Genomic DNA, 16,633 nt, shown 5'->3' with positions numbered 1-16,633 from the left:
CGGCGTTTCCCTAGCTGGACTGCGGCTGCGAGCTGTGCAGACCTCACAGTCTCAACTAGATCTTTAACTGCCTTTTCATGTGTGAGGGCCGTCACTTCGGGGCTTGTCATGTCCAGTCCTAAAAGGAATTCTGTACCTTTCATAGGGCGTCCGGTCAGGTGAACCCGCTGGTGTTCAAAGAGGTGGGAGGAATTAATGAATCCTTTCCCACATGCGGGGCAAATGAATGGCCTTTCCCCAGTGTGAATACGCTGATGAATTTCCAGATCTGAAGGGTACTTAAATTCCTTTCCACAGTCCCCACATTTCCAAGGCTTCTCCCCAGTGTGACTCTGCATGGGTTTCGAAAGGTCAGATGATTCACTGAAATCTTGTCCGCACTGAGGATACGTCTTCCCACACCGAATCGTGCTCTTTGCTTCCATGTTCAAGGGCCGATGAGGTTTTGGTCAGGTCTTATGAATCGAGTGACTCTTGTCAGATCTTGGCCTGCGCCATCCCTGTGACAGGAGTTTCCAAAATCCATCACAGTCAGTTCAGAACACAAACCCACAACATATTTTCCTCCTGCTTCTTCGCTGAGCCCCACGCTGCCCCCTGCAAAGATGGTGGCAGTTAACCTGGGTCGATCACCAACAGGAGTCTGTCAGTCAGTGCCTCGCTTGATGCAAACCTGCCAGTATTCAGGGCATATACCCTGCTGCAAAGCACCCTGGATAAATGTGGCAGTTGAGTGTCTTCCCAGTAGCAGATTGCCTCTCCAAAAACGATTGCACACCACCTGGTCAATGGCTGTGATTTTCTCTCCTGGTCACAGGAATCCTGACGCCCCGCCCACAGCTGGTTCAGCAAGGTGATCGCGCATGCGCTCCAACACTCAGTGAAACAAGATGGCGGGCGTAAGCCTGGGTTTGTTTCCGGGAAAAGGCTGCAAGCGAGGAACCTGCAGAGTCTTATCCCGGTCTCGAGGCCTGTGCCGGATGTTTATGAAGCCTCTACTCCCTCCCCAACTCGACTCCCGGCCCCGTTCCCCCCCTCCGACTCTCACCCGGAGAGAATGGCGCCTCCCGCACGGCTCGCAGCAAAGTGACACTGCGCATGCTCCAGATACAGCCCAACAGTGCGCCTGCGCACCGGACTCCTGGACCGCCTTTGGGGCACATTCACCTCCACACGGAATGATGGGTAACAGCAACCCCATTGACAGGTCAAAGGGTGCAGAGAAACCAATCCTTGCCACGCAACCAACTTAAGATACATCAATGAATGAAAATCATACATAAATCTAACTGCATGCGTGTCAGAGAATTTTACAGCACACAAGGAGGTCCGTTGTGTCTGCCCGGGCCATCAAACACCAATCCCATGTCATGCACCATTTCTCAAAGTGATTTAACTCTGCAAACCTCGTTCGGATAAATGCAAAATACCCTGGATGCTGGAAATCTGAAATAAAAACAAGAACATTCTAGAAGACCCCAGCAGGCCCAACAGCATCTGTGCCGAGAAAAACTCAGCACTGTTGCTTCCAGCTCCAGGGTCCCAGGTTCGATTCCCGGCTTGGGTCAATATCTCTGTGGAGTCTGCACATTCTCCCCGTGTCTGAGTGGGTTTCCTCTGGGTGCTCTGGTTTCCTCCCACAAGTCCCAAAAGATGGGCTGTTCAGTGAATTGGACATTCAGAATTCCTCCTCTGTGTACCCGAACAGGCACCAGAATGTGGCAACGAGGGTCTTTTCACAGTAACTTCATTGCAGTGTTAATGTCAGCCTACTTGTGACAATAATAAAGGTTACTATTATTAAAAACAGAGTTAACATTTTGAGTCTGCATGACTTTTCTTCAGAGAAATAGAGCTGTGAAGGAGAGCCATACGGAAAAGAAAGGTAGACTTTGTTTCACACTCCACAGGTATTGCCAGGCCTATTGAATATTTCCAGTGTTTTGTTTTTAGACCTTTCTGGAAATTATTGTTGCACGTTTTACTATGGGCGTAAAACGCGTTTATTGGAGTGTATTAACACGCCTCCGAGTTCGACGTGTGCTTAACACTGCTAGGCTCTGTTCTATGTAATTATTTAAGCTCTGGAGTCGCCAGCTGCCGTATAGGCAACGTCACAAGTATTCCAAGGTCAAATTCAAAGTAATAAAGACGATACACCGATTAGTCAAGTTCAAACGATCAATATTTATTATACAGTTAATAATAAATACTCATGCACACACACTAAGAGACTAAGCTACAACTAAACATAAGCAAACAGAATACTTATCTAACAGGAACAGGCAAGGTCAGAGAACGAGGCCTTCGTCCTGGTTTTGTCTGCAGCCTTCAGCAAGCGTTCTGGCACTTGGGAGTCTAGCGGGCTTGGATCGCGTAGCGAGCGTTGAACTTACGGTTTCGGCGGCTGGTGCTCAACGGCTGGAGTCAGGATACCAGGTGTCAGTCGGGGCCGGAGCACAGGTTTAACAGACCGGACAACACGAGGTCCCTATCTTTTATAGGGGTTCCGTTGTCCTTCCCTCTTCTCGGGCGGGCTCTACCTATTGGATCAATTTCTTATCGATACTGGATTAATTCCCCAATGCGAGGGGGTCTCCGTGATGGAGGGGGCGTTTCTTATGTCCTTTTGTTCGGAGGTTTCTGGTGCCTCGATGTCTGGGTCTTGATTGGAATGTGTCCATTCAGAACCAAATGTATCTATTGTGTGGGTGTTCAAGTCTGATGGCCTCATTAGCATGCAAAGCGTTTTGCCATTTGCACCTAGCTAAGGTCTCTTTACCTGAGCCCAAACTGGTTTCTGCTGCTGCAGAATGCAAACTGCTCTTTGCAGACTGCTGTTCTGGCTGAACTGTCTGTTTCTCAGCAGCCTTCCATTTTAGTTTGGCTCAGTGTCCATTTTGCGTGGCCAGCATGGCTACATTCCCTCCTTGTGATCCTCACAATCATACTATTGTGAAGGATCACCTATGTACTTTGCCTCCTTGTGTTCTGACCTCTTGCCAGTTCCTGTTCTACTCTGTTCTAAACTATGGGAAGAAGAGAAAAAAAAATTTAACTAACATCTCTACTTGGCCCTATGTCAAAAGGGACATGCATTACTACAATTGGGAACCTCTACCTATCACTATTAACCTTAACCTTAACTTAAACATTTAATCACTCTAAACCTTAACCATTCACACCACAACATCACACTTCCCAACTCGGCAGTCGAGTATGGAACAATATAATACATGGCTGAATTTTATTTACAGAGTGTTGTAATCAGTGAGGGGTTGAGGGGTTTGGTGGAATCCGAAGATGGGGGATTGCACTCTATAGATGGGTGAGGTGCTGGAACGAGAGGCTCTCCTCTTCCATTTCCTCAACCTGAGGGTCTGCACTAGGATGGTGAGGATCGCAATCACCAACAGTGATTCGATTATGTAGGACATGGAGTACCACGTCATGAATTTAGTACACCAGGTCTGAACCTCGCTGATCAGAGCTGAGCACTGGGGGTTTGTTGTACTAACATTTACGGTGGGGGTTGTGGGGGAAACGTGTCTTGTTTCCACACATATACATATGACATTAAATAGTAATAAGTGGGCTTCCATCATTTTGCTGTTCTTCCTCTTTCTCTTCCTTCTTCCTCCGGTATTGACAATCCTGGCTTCGACCTCTGTCTCGTCCTTTGAAACCTTTGGGATCAAGCACAGTATCTGTCAATACACAGTTTAAGACCTTTACTTGTTAGTGCATCTGTCTTTCAAAACCCAATTGACCCTTTAAAATGACTGGCTAAGTCACACCCTGTGACTCCCCTCATTTTTTTTTTTCAAAAAGCGAATTTAAAGACCAGCATACACCTAACAATCCTTCCTTCTGCGAGCCGTCTCGCAGGCTTTGCTGATTTACCATCCGAATGTTCCCGGATGTAAATAGCATGTGGGATGGTGGCCGAAGGGCTACCTAACGTAAAATGAAAACAAATTTGGAAACAAACATCCGAATGAGTTGCGTATGGGCCGCTACGGGTATGAGTTGGATGGGATCCCCGGGTAGGGCGTGCTGTGCCATACCCGAGCTTGGCTGACCAAGGGTTGGTTCTCAGACAGGGCGGGTCCTCAGTGCCGTTTGTCCACTGCCTGAGTAACCTGGAGAAAACGGGTACGAATGTGTTTACCATGACTTGCAGCCTCTATTTCGCCGAATAGAGGGGCACCTAAAAAACCAAGGGAGCCAAGATGCTCCAACTGAGGACATCACTGAAGTTCTCAGAGATATCTGCAGATAAACTATTTGGCGTGTGGCCTTACAACTTTGGAAAAGATCTCCAATCAAACCGAAGTTCTCAAAAGTTTCGGCAGACAAGCTAACGTGTATGTGAGGTGGTCACAATCTTTTCAGCTGAAAAGAAGATGTCCATCCTCCAACTGAAACATTGTACAATCCTGAGACAAACAAACATAAAACGAAGACAAACATACGTGCAGGTTCCATCAGAAAGGACATCGTTTCCCTCAAACGATTCCTATCTTACATCATCTGGACACCTCACTTTGATTCTGCCTCTGTGAACAGGGTCACAAAGGGGTTGCCGTGTCGGGAGTCAGACACCGTGTCGTCCTGCTCTCCCGGATCCCACACCCTTGTGTGGATCAGGCATGCGATTTTGGCATTGTGTGACCGGGGGTCACTCTCGTCATTGCGGACAAGTCTGTAGGAATTGTCCCTGTGCCATTGTGTAGCGTCGAGTGTGTTGTCGGGGTAGTCGGGGTCGGGTGGTGGTTCGGGGTTTTTGAGGTAAGTGACTTCCATGGGGTCACTGGAGTCGGGGTCGTAGTTGGTGCAATGTGGGCTGTATGGCTGTGTGGTGTCGCTGTCTTCAGAGTCAGTGTCTGTCCTACTGTCTCTGCTGTGGCAGCTTGTGGGCGTGTCGGGGCGTGGTCTGTTGTGGTCTGGGGGCGGAGTCGTGGGCGAGTCCGTGGATGAACTGGTCTGTGAGGGGGATGGTGGAAAAGTGTCTCTGGTGGGCGGGGTGAAGTGTTCCGCTGCATCCAGCAGGACATGGTGAGCATGGTTGGCCTGTGTTCCATATGCCTTTAACTGGTTTATATGGAACCACGCGGTCTTCCCATTAGGATATTTGATCCTGTAAACGGAGGGGCTAATTTTGTCCGAAATTGAGTAGGGACCGGAATATTTTGGAGCCAAAAAACTGCTGGGGTTATAAACAGATAACATTACCTGTTGCCCAACCTGGAATTCTGTGGTGTGTACGGTCTTATTGAAACAGGCAGTCCGTTGCTGTCGGCGTTTCCCTAGCTGGACTGCGGCTGCGAGCTGTGCAGACCTCACAGTCTCAACTAGATCTTTAACTGCCTTTTCATGTGTGAGGGCCGTCACTTCGGGGCTTGTCATGTCCAGTCCTAAAAGGAATTCTGTACCTTTCATAGGGCGTCCGGTCATGAGTGTGTGTGGTGTGTATCCTGTCGATGTGGAGACAGTGTTCCTTATGAACATAAGTGCAAAGGGGAGCACTGAATCCCATGTGGAATTGTTCTCTTGAACCATTTTCCTAAGGGTAGTTTTTAGGGTCCGATTCATGCGCTCCACAATCCCGCTGGACTGTGGATGATACGCAATGTGGAAGTTCTGTTTGATTCCGAATATTGTCAGGACGTTCCTCATGACCCGTCCTGTAAAGTGAGATCCCTGGTCCGAATCGATACTTCGGGGTAAACCCCATCTCGTGAAGATGTGGTGGGTCAGGATCTTTGCAGCTGTCTTTGCTGTATTTGTTCGTGAGGGAAATGCCTCTACCCACTTGGTAAAGGTATCTATCACCACCAGAACGTATTTATAGCCATTCCGACAAGGGGGCAATGGACCTATAAAGTCGATCTGGAGGTTTGTCCAAGGGCCGTTAACTGGGCGAGTATGCCGAAGTTGTGCTTTCTTAGAATACCTCTCTGGGTTATTCTGAGCACAAATCAGGCAATTCTCTATGTAGTGCGTTACATCATTCCTGAGATCAGGCCACCAACAGAGTTGCCTGAGGTGCCTCGTTGTTGCATCAATTCCCTGATGCCCGTGTCCGTCATGGAACAAGGCAATCATCTGATTCCTGTCCTGCTGTGGGACCACATAAAGTCGGTCCTTAATGATCACACCCTCATGTGTGGTCAGTGCGTGTTTAAAGTGCTCGTAAGCAGGCACAAAGTTTCCCTTGAAAACCTCCCTGAGGTCTCCGTCCTGTTTTTGTGCTGCCACGAGATCTTTAATATCAGTCTGTGAGACTTGGACTGCGCTCACAGGGGCGCTAGCTGGTGCGCTAGCTGGGGGGGTCCATAAGTGTCCTCTCCTGGAACCTGCCTTTGCCAATGCGTCGGCCTTTACATTCCCAGGGGGTGATGACCTATGGTGGCTGCGAACTTTTATAATGCCGAAGGTCCTGTCCTTCGCTTTCGCTAAAATATGCTGGAGTAGAGGGGCTGATGGAAGGGGTTTTCCGTCTGCGGAGACAAAACCTCGTGTCCTCCACAGGGGCAGAAAATCGGTTAAACTGTTACAGACATATAAGCTGTCTGAATATATGTCTGCTGGGCTGGGGAAAGAATCGGGGTGGTCCACTATGTACGCTATGGCTGCTAGCTCTGCTGCCTGCGCGCCTAAGTGACCTGGTAACTTAAGAGCTATCTCTTCGAGAGCGCGCCCCTGCGCGTCCTCTACATAGATGCCGCATCCTGTGATACGCTCACCATTTAAAACTGTGGAGGAACCGTCTACATAAATCCTCAAGGGTCCACACGTGTCTGTGGGCTGGGGGCTTTGTTTTGGGTTCCCTATCTTCCTGGGGGGTGTTTTGGCTAAAAAGGGTCCTGTGTTATGCAGGGGAGCTACAATTTCACAGTCATGGGGCTGTCCGGGGTATTGGAGGTTGTCTGCTAAGTATGTGTGGGTGCGTGTCCGTTTTACTGTAATGTCCCGTCCTTGTAAAAGTAGGGTCCATCTAGCTGCCCTAATCTGGCTAACTGAACCGTCCTTCAGTCGACCGTCTAGGAGTAGCTGTGTGGGTGTATGTTCGGTTAGAATGGTGATGGGGTTTAGTCCGGTGATGTATGAGAAATACTGCACTGCCCAGAAGACAGCAAGGAGGTGCCTCTCACAGGCCGAAAATCCTTGTTCTACCGGGTCTAACAGTCGGGAGGCATAAGCCACTGGTCTTAGCTGCTCGTGCCGTTCCTGAAGCAACACGGCCGAGAGGGTTAGATCGGTGCTCGCTACCTCGATTGCGTACGGGGAAAGTTGGTCGGGGACTAGCAGCGCGGGTGCTGCACTAAGGGCTCGTTTCAACTCTTCCACAGCGCCTGTATGCTGCGGAAGCCATTCCCAGGGGGCTCCTTTCTTAAGGAGGTCTGAAAGTGGGGCGGCTTTTGTCGCGAATCCGTCGATGTGGTTCCGACAATAGCCAACCAGTCCTAAAAACGACCGGAGGGCTGATACATTTTGGGGAAGGGGCAATTTGACGATCGAATCAATTCTTTTGAATTCGATCTCGCGTTTGCCGTGCGTGATGACTGATCCCAAATACATCACTTTACTTTCCAATATTTGGGCCTTTTTCGGGTTAACTTTACAGCCAATTTCAGTTAAGAGTTCTAGGAGTTCGGCCAGAAGCGAAATGTGCTCTGCCTTTGTGTCTGTCTGCAGTAGTAGGTCGTCTACATACTGTACCAGACATTCGGGTCGGGAAAATTTTTCTAATCCACTTGCCAGCTGTCGGTGGAAAATGGAGGGTGAATTGTGGAATCCTTGTGGGAGGCATGTCCACGTGTACTGCTGAGTTTTGAAAGTGAATGCGAATTTGTATTGGCACGCTTTTGCCAATGGTATTGACCAGAATCCATTACTGATGTCCAATACCGTGAAGTACTTGGCGTTGAGACCCTGCTTGAGCATGGTCTCGGGACTAGTAGCTACCGTTGGGGCTACTGCGGGGGTTACTTTGTTGAGTTCCCGATAATCGATGGTCAGACGCCATGATCCATCGGGCTTCCTCACTGGCCAAATAGGGGCATTGTTGGTGGAGGCTACCGTTCTCAGTACACCTTGGTCCAACAAGCTGCCTATAACTTTTTCTATTTCCACCTCTGCCTCGAGGGGAAATCTATACTGCTTTTGCGGTCGGGGGTCCTGTCCGGTAACATGAACTTGTCCAGTCATTCTGCCACAGTCATGACGGTGACTTGCAAATGCTGTCCTGTGTTTGTTTAGTAGGGCCTTAATTTGTCGGTCGGTGTGGAGTGTAGTCAGGTCGAATGAGTACTCTCCCACTGCGCTAATCCGATTAGCGTAGTCTCCTACTGTGAGGGTGGCTGGGGCTCTGTCTGATCTCGCCATTCGCCAGACACACTGGTTCACTGGGTCGAACGACAAGCTGTGGGCGTTCATAAAATCTATCCCCAGGATGTGCTCTGCTGTCCGGGGAAGATTTACTAAAACTACGGGGTGCCTTGTGCTAATGTTCCCTAGCTGGATCGCTACGGGTGCTGTGATATGTCCCTGCTGCGAGTGTCCGGTGAACCCGCTAAGTGTGATGGTGGAGGTGGTCGGCCACGTGTCTGCGTGTGCCGTGGTTGTGGAGTTAATGGTGGTGCGGGATCCTCCTGTGTCCCACAGTAACTCTATGGGCTTCCCTTTGACTTTTGCCGTGACTACGGGCCTCCCTGATGAGTCCCATAGTGTGTCACAGACCCAAGTGGGGGAGCCCGAACACCGTCAGTTCGTCTCGTCCACATTGGTGGGTCCTGACTGTACTGCTACATTGTGGATGGGTTTTGCTTTGTTGCGGTTCAGAGTGCCTGTCTGCTGGCCTCTCTGAGATCGCTGGGGTGCATTACACTCTTTTGCCCAATGCCCTAACTGTCCACAGTTATAGCATTCCTGTCCTTTCTGTTGAGGGCTGCTCTTGCCTTCATTTACCCATGCGGGCTTCTGGTGCTCTCTGACTGCTTGGATATCTGCAGCAGCCTGAGCCTCTTCTGGGGATCTAACCTTTGCTTTTGCCTGAAGCGATTGCTCCCAAGCGCGGGACAATCTTTTGAGGACCCATTTTTCGTTATGGGCCTCTTCTGAGGGGTCGTAATTATTGCAAGCGCTCTGTCCTGCTTCTGTTGCGTGTGAGATAATTGTGCGCGTCCACTTAACCATGTTTTCGCGGGTTAAATGCGCTCTATCTAGCTGTCCGAAAACTGCGCTGAAGTGGATCCACAGCCTTCCTGCGAATGCGGTGGGGTGTTCGGATCTCTTCTGCCTGCACTTATTCAAGCCTTCTACGGGGTCACCTCTATTGTACCCGATGGCATCTAAAATAGCAGTGTGCATCTCCTCTAGGCTGCCTCCTGCCACGTTTTGTGGGTCGGGGAGGGCTGCCACTACACTCGGGTCTAAGCTCAGCACGGTGAGCTTAACCTGCTCTCTCTCATCCAGGCCGTACATGGTAGCCTGCTGTTTTACTTTCGCGAAGAACTGGTGGGGGTCTGCGGTGGGGAGGAACGGAGTGATCTTTTCACAAGCGTCCCTTAGCTGGGTTACTGTTAAAGGGGTGGTGTAAGTTATGTCTGGGGCGCCTTCTGATTCGGCTTTCCTCTGTGTGGTTACGGGATTCATGGGTGCGGTTATGATCTGAGCTGTGGGGGGTTGGGGTGCCTGTCGTTTCTGCTGAGCTGCGGGCGCACATGTTCCCTGAACATAACGCTGCGCTGTCTCGCTTAATTCCTGCCAATCTGGGGCGTTTTCCCCATCTAACTGAGCTCCAAAGGTGCTTTGGAAGCCATTCTGCACCGAAAGCAGAGATTGCAGTTCCGCAATCTGTTTTCTGCATTTCGCGTGGTCAACTGTGCTTTGTCTTTGTTCGGTCGTTGCAGCGTGGAGTGCTCTCAAAGCTGCTTTGAGATCGGAGCATTGCCTCTGCAATGCCTCCACCTGCTTCTCCGATTCCTGTCTTATCAGAACGGCACGTTGCACGTCCTGATAGGCTTTCTCATACTGGGTCTGGGAACTGTTCAGATGAGCTAGACAAGACTGGTGAGCCCTCTTGGCATCATCCACCTCTCTACCCTTCTCTGCCAACTTCCCTTTAAGATCCAGGTTTTCTTTCTCGATGTCCCTGACATCGACCTTACTCATTCGGTTCCTTTCCTCTAAATCTGCCCGGAGCGTCCTGATAACCTCCTCTGCGCCTCGCAACTGTGCCAAGCAGGACACAATCGCCATCGGCTTGCGTGCTTTACCTAAACTCTTTTTGTGTATCTGAGAGAGGTTCTCCCACCAAGTATGACCTATACTTCCGGGACCTGTCTCCTCATTTGCACAAAACTCTTTCCAAAGGGGCCATCCCTTTCCTTGTAAATATTTGCGGAGTTCCAGCTCCCACGTGGGACACTGGCCTACTCTGCTACTGCTGCTGGTCGCTGCGACCACAAACTTTGCTGGATCCATCAGACGTTCCATTGCCTGCATGGCCATTTCCTCTGACTCTCTTTTTATAATTTGGAACAGGGGGTTGCTGGGGTGGTGTTTCGTAAAAAGGGTACGGCTTACGCTATTTTCCGATCACAAAACTACCGAAAGTTTGTCGCAACAAAAAGCTTTCAGTTTTACCTTACAGCCCTGTTAGTACGCATGCACTAAAACACACTTCCGAATTTCGCTTATTATTTTGAACACCTTGAATACTTGTGATCTCTTTCTTTCTCTGCAATTTGGAGTTCTAATTCAAATTTCAGGGTCCTGGACACTGTGGTGTTTCCACTTGCAACAGGGTCCCGGCGGATGTCGCCACTAAATGTTGCACGTTTTACTATGGGCGTAAAACGCGTTTATTGGAGTGTATTAACACGCCTCCGAGTTCGACGTGTGCTTAACACTGCTAGGCTCTGTTCTATGTAATTATTTAAGCTCTGGAGTCGCCAGCTGCCGTATAGGCAACGTCACAAGTATTCCAAGGTCAAATTCAAAGTAATAAAGACGATACACCGATTAGTCAAGTTCAAACGATCAATATTTATTATACAGTTAATAATAAATACTCATGCACACACACTAAGAGACTAAGCTACAACTAAACATAAGCAAACAGAATACTTATCTAACAGGAACAGGCAAGGTCAGAGAACGAGGCCTTCGTCCTGGTTTTGTCTGCAGCCTTCAGCAAGCGTTCTGGCACTTGGGAGTCTAGCGGGCTTGGATCGCGTAGCGAGCGTTGAACTTACGGTTTCGGCGGCTGGTGCTCAACGGCTGGAGTCAGGATACCAGGTGTCAGTCGGGGCCGGAGCACAGGTTTAACAGACCGGACAACACGAGGTCCCTATCTTTTATAGGGGTTCCGTTGTCCTTCCCTCTTCTCGGGCGGGCTCTACCTATTGGATCAATTTCTTATCGATACTGGATTAATTCCCCAATGCGAGGGGGTCTCCGTGATGGAGGGGGCGTTTCTTATGTCCTTTTGTTCGGAGGTTTCTGGTGCCTCGATGTCTGGGTCTTGATTGGAATGTGTCCATTCAGAACCAAATGTATCTATTGTGTGGGTGTTCAAGTCTGATGGCCTCATTAGCATGCAAAGCGTTTTGCCATTTGCACCTAGCTAAGGTCTCTTTACCTGAGCCCAAACTGGTTTCTGCTGCTGCAGAATGCAAACTGCTCTTTGCAGACTGCTGTTCTGGCTGAACTGTCTGTTTCTCAGCAGCCTTCCATTTTAGTTTGGCTCAGTGTCCATTTTGCGTGGCCAGCATGGCTACATTATGTGGCTGACTGAGAGATTATTTGGGATCTACTAAAATCACAATAATTGGCACCAGGATGACACACCACAGTTAAACCTGATTTTAAAACTTGTCAGGATCCTGAATCTGATGTGTTGATGGTCAAAGGGGGTGCAAGCCACATGAAAGACTTGTCCTCATCCCTCACAGCAAATGAGGACTTGTCTGTCCTACATGAGAATGTTTTCTATTCTAAAAATGAAGTTTTCTTGGGCCACACCTCAATGCCTTAGAAATGAATACACGTTGTGAATGCATCAAATTGGGACATGTTTCTCCTTTCTGAGTCCTCCACGTGTTACATCTTTACTTTTGTTGGCTGAGTATGCCCATCACCACCTGAACCTGTGTCTACACTGAGTCCAATTCAATCCAACTCTGAGAAATGAAAGGCCCCAATGGGCACGTCCCATCTGTTCCTGGGAAACATTACAGATTGATTATAGGGCCCATTACGCACAGTAAAAGGAGGGAGTGTACACCCTGTTGGTTATAGCTATGTTTACCTGGTGTATTGAAGCTTTTGCAGTCTGTCAAAATTATGCAGATGATACAGCTAAATGTGGGAAAAGATCTTTACCAGATGGGGCTTTCTGCAGAGGATAGAGACTGATAATGGTTCTCATTTCACAACAGATGTAATGGAACAGCGCTGTCGTGTGTGGGTGCAGAACATTCCCACATCCCCTAACCCAGAGTCCAGTGAGATGGTCGAGAGCTTTCATCACTCTGGAGAAATGACACTGAAGAAAGTGATCATGAAGGGAGCTGATGGTCTGGTCAATGACTGGGTCACTGCCTTGCCTCTAATAATAATCTTTATTGTCACAAGTAGACTTACATTAACACTGCAATGAAGTTACTGTGAAAATCCCCTAGTTGCCACATTCCGGCGCCTGTTCGGGTACACAAAGGGAGAATTCAGAATGGCCAAATTACTTAATAGCACGTCTTTCGGGACTTGTAGTAGGAAACCGGAGCACCCGGAAGAAACCCACGCAGAAACAGGGAGAAGGTGCAGACTCCGCATAGACAGTGACCCAAGCCGGGAATCAAATCTGGGACCCTGGCGCTGTGAAGCAACAGTGTTAGCCACTGTGTTACCGTGTCGCGCGCCTTAAAGTCTTCACTCGGCTCACAAGATCATTTCAGGGCGGCCAATCCAGATTGTGCATTCCACCGGGATCCCACTAACCATTGCTTTATTTGAAAAATAATTTTTATTAAAGTTTTCACAAAATATCAACAACAAAAATATAAAGTACAAAAAATGTAAAGGAAACTCAGTAACAAAAATAATAAATCAACACCCACCCAAACACATAGCAAATATATACACCCAGACAAAACCTCCAATATATAGAAACAAAACTGAAATCAAACACCCCCCCCCCCCCCCCCCCCCCCCGGGTTGCTGCTGCCACTGATCGTTGTCTACCGTTCTGCCAGGAAGTCTAGGAACGGTTGCCACCCCTTGAAAAACGCCTGTACCGACCCCCTCAAACCAAATTTCACCCTTTCCAATTTGATAAACCCAGCCATGTCATTGATCTGGGCCTCAACGTTTGGGGGCCTCGCATCCTTCCACTGAAAAAGATTCCTCTGCCGGGCTACCAGGGACGCAAAGGCCAGAATACCGGCCTCTTTCGCCTCCTGCACTCCCGGCTCCTCTGCAACCCCAAATATTGTGAACCCCCAGCCCGGTTTGACCCTAGAACCTACCAACCTCGACACCGTCCTCGCTACGCCCTTCCAAAATTCCTCCAGTGCTGGGCATGCCCAGGACATATGGGTGTGGTTTGCTGGGCTCCCCGAGCACCTAAAACACCTGTCCTTACCCCCAAAAAACCGGCTCATCCTTGTCCCGGTCATGTGTGCCCTATGCAACACCTTGAACTGTATGATGCTGAGCCTCGCGCACAAAGAGGAAGAGTTGTCTCTCCCTAGGGCATCTGCCCAAGTCCCCTGCTCGATCACCTCCCCTAGCTCCTCCTCCCACTTACCTTTCAGCTCCTCCACCGAGGCCTCCTCGTCCTCCTGCATCACCTGGTATATTGCCGAAATCTTCCACTCTCCAACCCACACCCCTGAGAGCACCCTGTCCTGTACCGTGCGTGGCAGCAGTGGAAATCCCACCACTTGCCGCTTAACAAACGCCCTTACCTGTAGGTACCTAAAGGCGTTTCCCGGGGGGAGCCCGTACCTCTCCTCCAGCTCACCCAGGCTCGCGAACTTCCCATCCACGAATAGGTCCCCCAACCTCCTTATCCCTGCCCTGCTCCACCCCGCAAACCCTACATCTATCCTCCCCGGGACAAACCGATGGTTTCCCCGTATCGGGGTCCACACCGAGGCCTCCACCTCCCCCGCCTTCGCCTTCCTGGTGGTCAACAGGTCGAATTCGTCCTGGAGGCTACACCTCTCCCTCAACAGTCCCTCCACGGGCAGCACGGTGGCCTAGTGGTTAGCACAACCGCCTCACGGCGCTGAGGTCCCAGGTTCGATCCCGGCTCTGGGTCACTGTCTGTGTGGAGTTTGCACATTCTCCCCGTGTCTGCGTGGGTTTCGCCCCCACAACCCAAAAATGTGCAGAGTAGGTGGATTGGCCACGATAAATTGCCCCTTAATTGGAAAAAATAATTGGGTAATCTAAATTTATAAAAAATAAAAAAATAAAAAAAAACAGTCCCTCCACCGGCTCCTCTGTGTACGTCCTGTCCACCCTCACCATCTCCTCCACCAGCCTCTCCCTCTCCCTCTGCTCTCTCCCCCCCTTATGGGCCATAATGGAGATGACCTCTCCCCTGACCACCGCCTTCAGCGCCTCCCAGACCGTCCCCACTCGAACCTCCCCGTTGTCGTTAGCCTCCAGGTATCTCTCTATGCTGCTGCATACCCGCTCGCTCACCTCCTCATCTGCCAACAGTCCCACATCCAAGCACCACAGCGGGCGCTGGTCACTCTCCTCCCCCAGCTCCAAGTTTACCCAATGCGGGGCATGATCTGAAATGGCTATCGCCGAGTACTCGGTATCCCCTCCCCTCGTGCTCAGCGCCCGACTCATAACGAAGAAATCGATCCGGGAATAGGCCTTATGAACATGTGAGAAGAATGAGAATTCCCTAGCCCTCGGCCTTGCAAATCTCCAAGGATCTACCCCTCCCATCTGGTCCATAAACCCCCTCAGTAATCTAGCCGCCACCGGTCTCCTGCCCATCCTGAATCTGGAGCGATCCAGTGTCGGATCCAATACCGTGTTGAAGTCTCCCCCCATTATTAGGCCCCCCACTTCCAGGTCCGGGATTCGGCCTAGCATGCGCCGCATAAAACCCGCATCGTCCCAGTTTGGGGCGTAAACATTAACCAGCACCACCCTCTCCCCTTGCAACTTACCATTACATACCTACTGCCATTATCTGCAACAATGCTCGACGCCTTGAACGAAACCCTCTTTTCCACCAGTATAGCCACCCCCCGATTTTTTGCATCTAGCCCTGAATGGAACACCTGGCCTACCCACCCCTTCCTCAATCTTACCTGGTCCGCCACCTTCAGGTGTGTCTCCTGGAGCATTATCACATCTGCCTTCAGCCCCTTCAGGTGTGCAAACACCCGGGCCCGCTTAATCGGCCCGTTCAGTCCCCTTACGTTCCAGGTTATCAGCCGGACCAGGGGGCTGCCCGCCCCCTTCCCCCGCCGACTAGCCATAAACCCTCCGCGGCCAGCCACACGCCCACACTCCACACTCGGCCCGTTCCCCATGGAGGCAGACCGCCGTCCTGACCCCCTCTACTCGCTCCATCTACCCCTTGACCATACCAGCAGCAACCCGGTCCCCCCCCACAGCTAGGACCCCACCCAGCTGCGTTGCTCCCCCCATTGCACTCCCGCAAATCAGCCGACTCCTGCTGACCCCGGCCGCTCCCGCCCCTCCTTTGACTCCTCCCCTTGTGGGACGTCCCTTCCCCCTCCGTTGCCCACCCACAGGGTCCCCGCCTCCCCCTTCATCCCCAGCGGGGGGAAAGGCCCGCGCTTCCCCGCTCTGGCCCCGCCCATTCCAGCCTTCAGCCCGGGGAAAAAGCCCGCACTTTCCACCTGCCCGGCCCCACCTCCTCCTCGTATTCACAGACCCAGTCCTCTCACCCCCACCCCGGGCCTTCCCCTCCTCCACGGGGACCCCGCGTCCTCTGGCACAGCTCCTATTCACAGGCCCAGTCCTCCCACCCCAATCACGGGCCTTCCCCTCCCCCGCGGGGGCCCCATCCCCCCTACCGACCCCCACCCTGGGTCTTCCCCTCCCCCGCGGGGGCCCCACCTCCTCTGGCACAGCTCCTGTTCACAGGCCCAGTCCTCTCACCCCCACCCCGGGCCTTCCCCTCCCCCGCGGGGGCCCCATACCGACCATCCACCCCCACTCCATTTATTTGCCTCCCTTCACTAACCCACCCGACGGATCTAACCAAATCAATGCCCCACTCACCCCCATCATCCACCCTAAATCGCGAAAAAACAAGAAAAAACAAGAACAGAGAACGAACAAAAAGAACCCCCACTCGAAGTGTAACACAGCCTCAGCACCCCGACCATCCCAATGCACGGCCCCCACACCGACCCACGGTTTGTGTCCAACTTCTCGGCCTGAACAAAGGCCCACACCTCCTCCGGGGACTCAAAATAATGATGCCGGTCCTTGTAGGTGACCCACAGACTGCAACATGCCGAACTTCACCCCCTCCCTGTGCAGCAGCGCCTTTGGCCGGTTGTACCCGGCCCGCTTCTTCGCCACCTCCGCACTCCAGTCCTGATAAATTCGAACCTCC

Source organism: Scyliorhinus canicula, chromosome 17 (genome assembly GCF_902713615.1).
Source record: "Scyliorhinus canicula chromosome 17, sScyCan1.1, whole genome shotgun sequence".
NCBI lineage: Eukaryota > Metazoa > Chordata > Chondrichthyes > Carcharhiniformes > Scyliorhinidae > Scyliorhinus > Scyliorhinus canicula.
Note: the sequence above shows the minus strand (reverse complement) of the source record.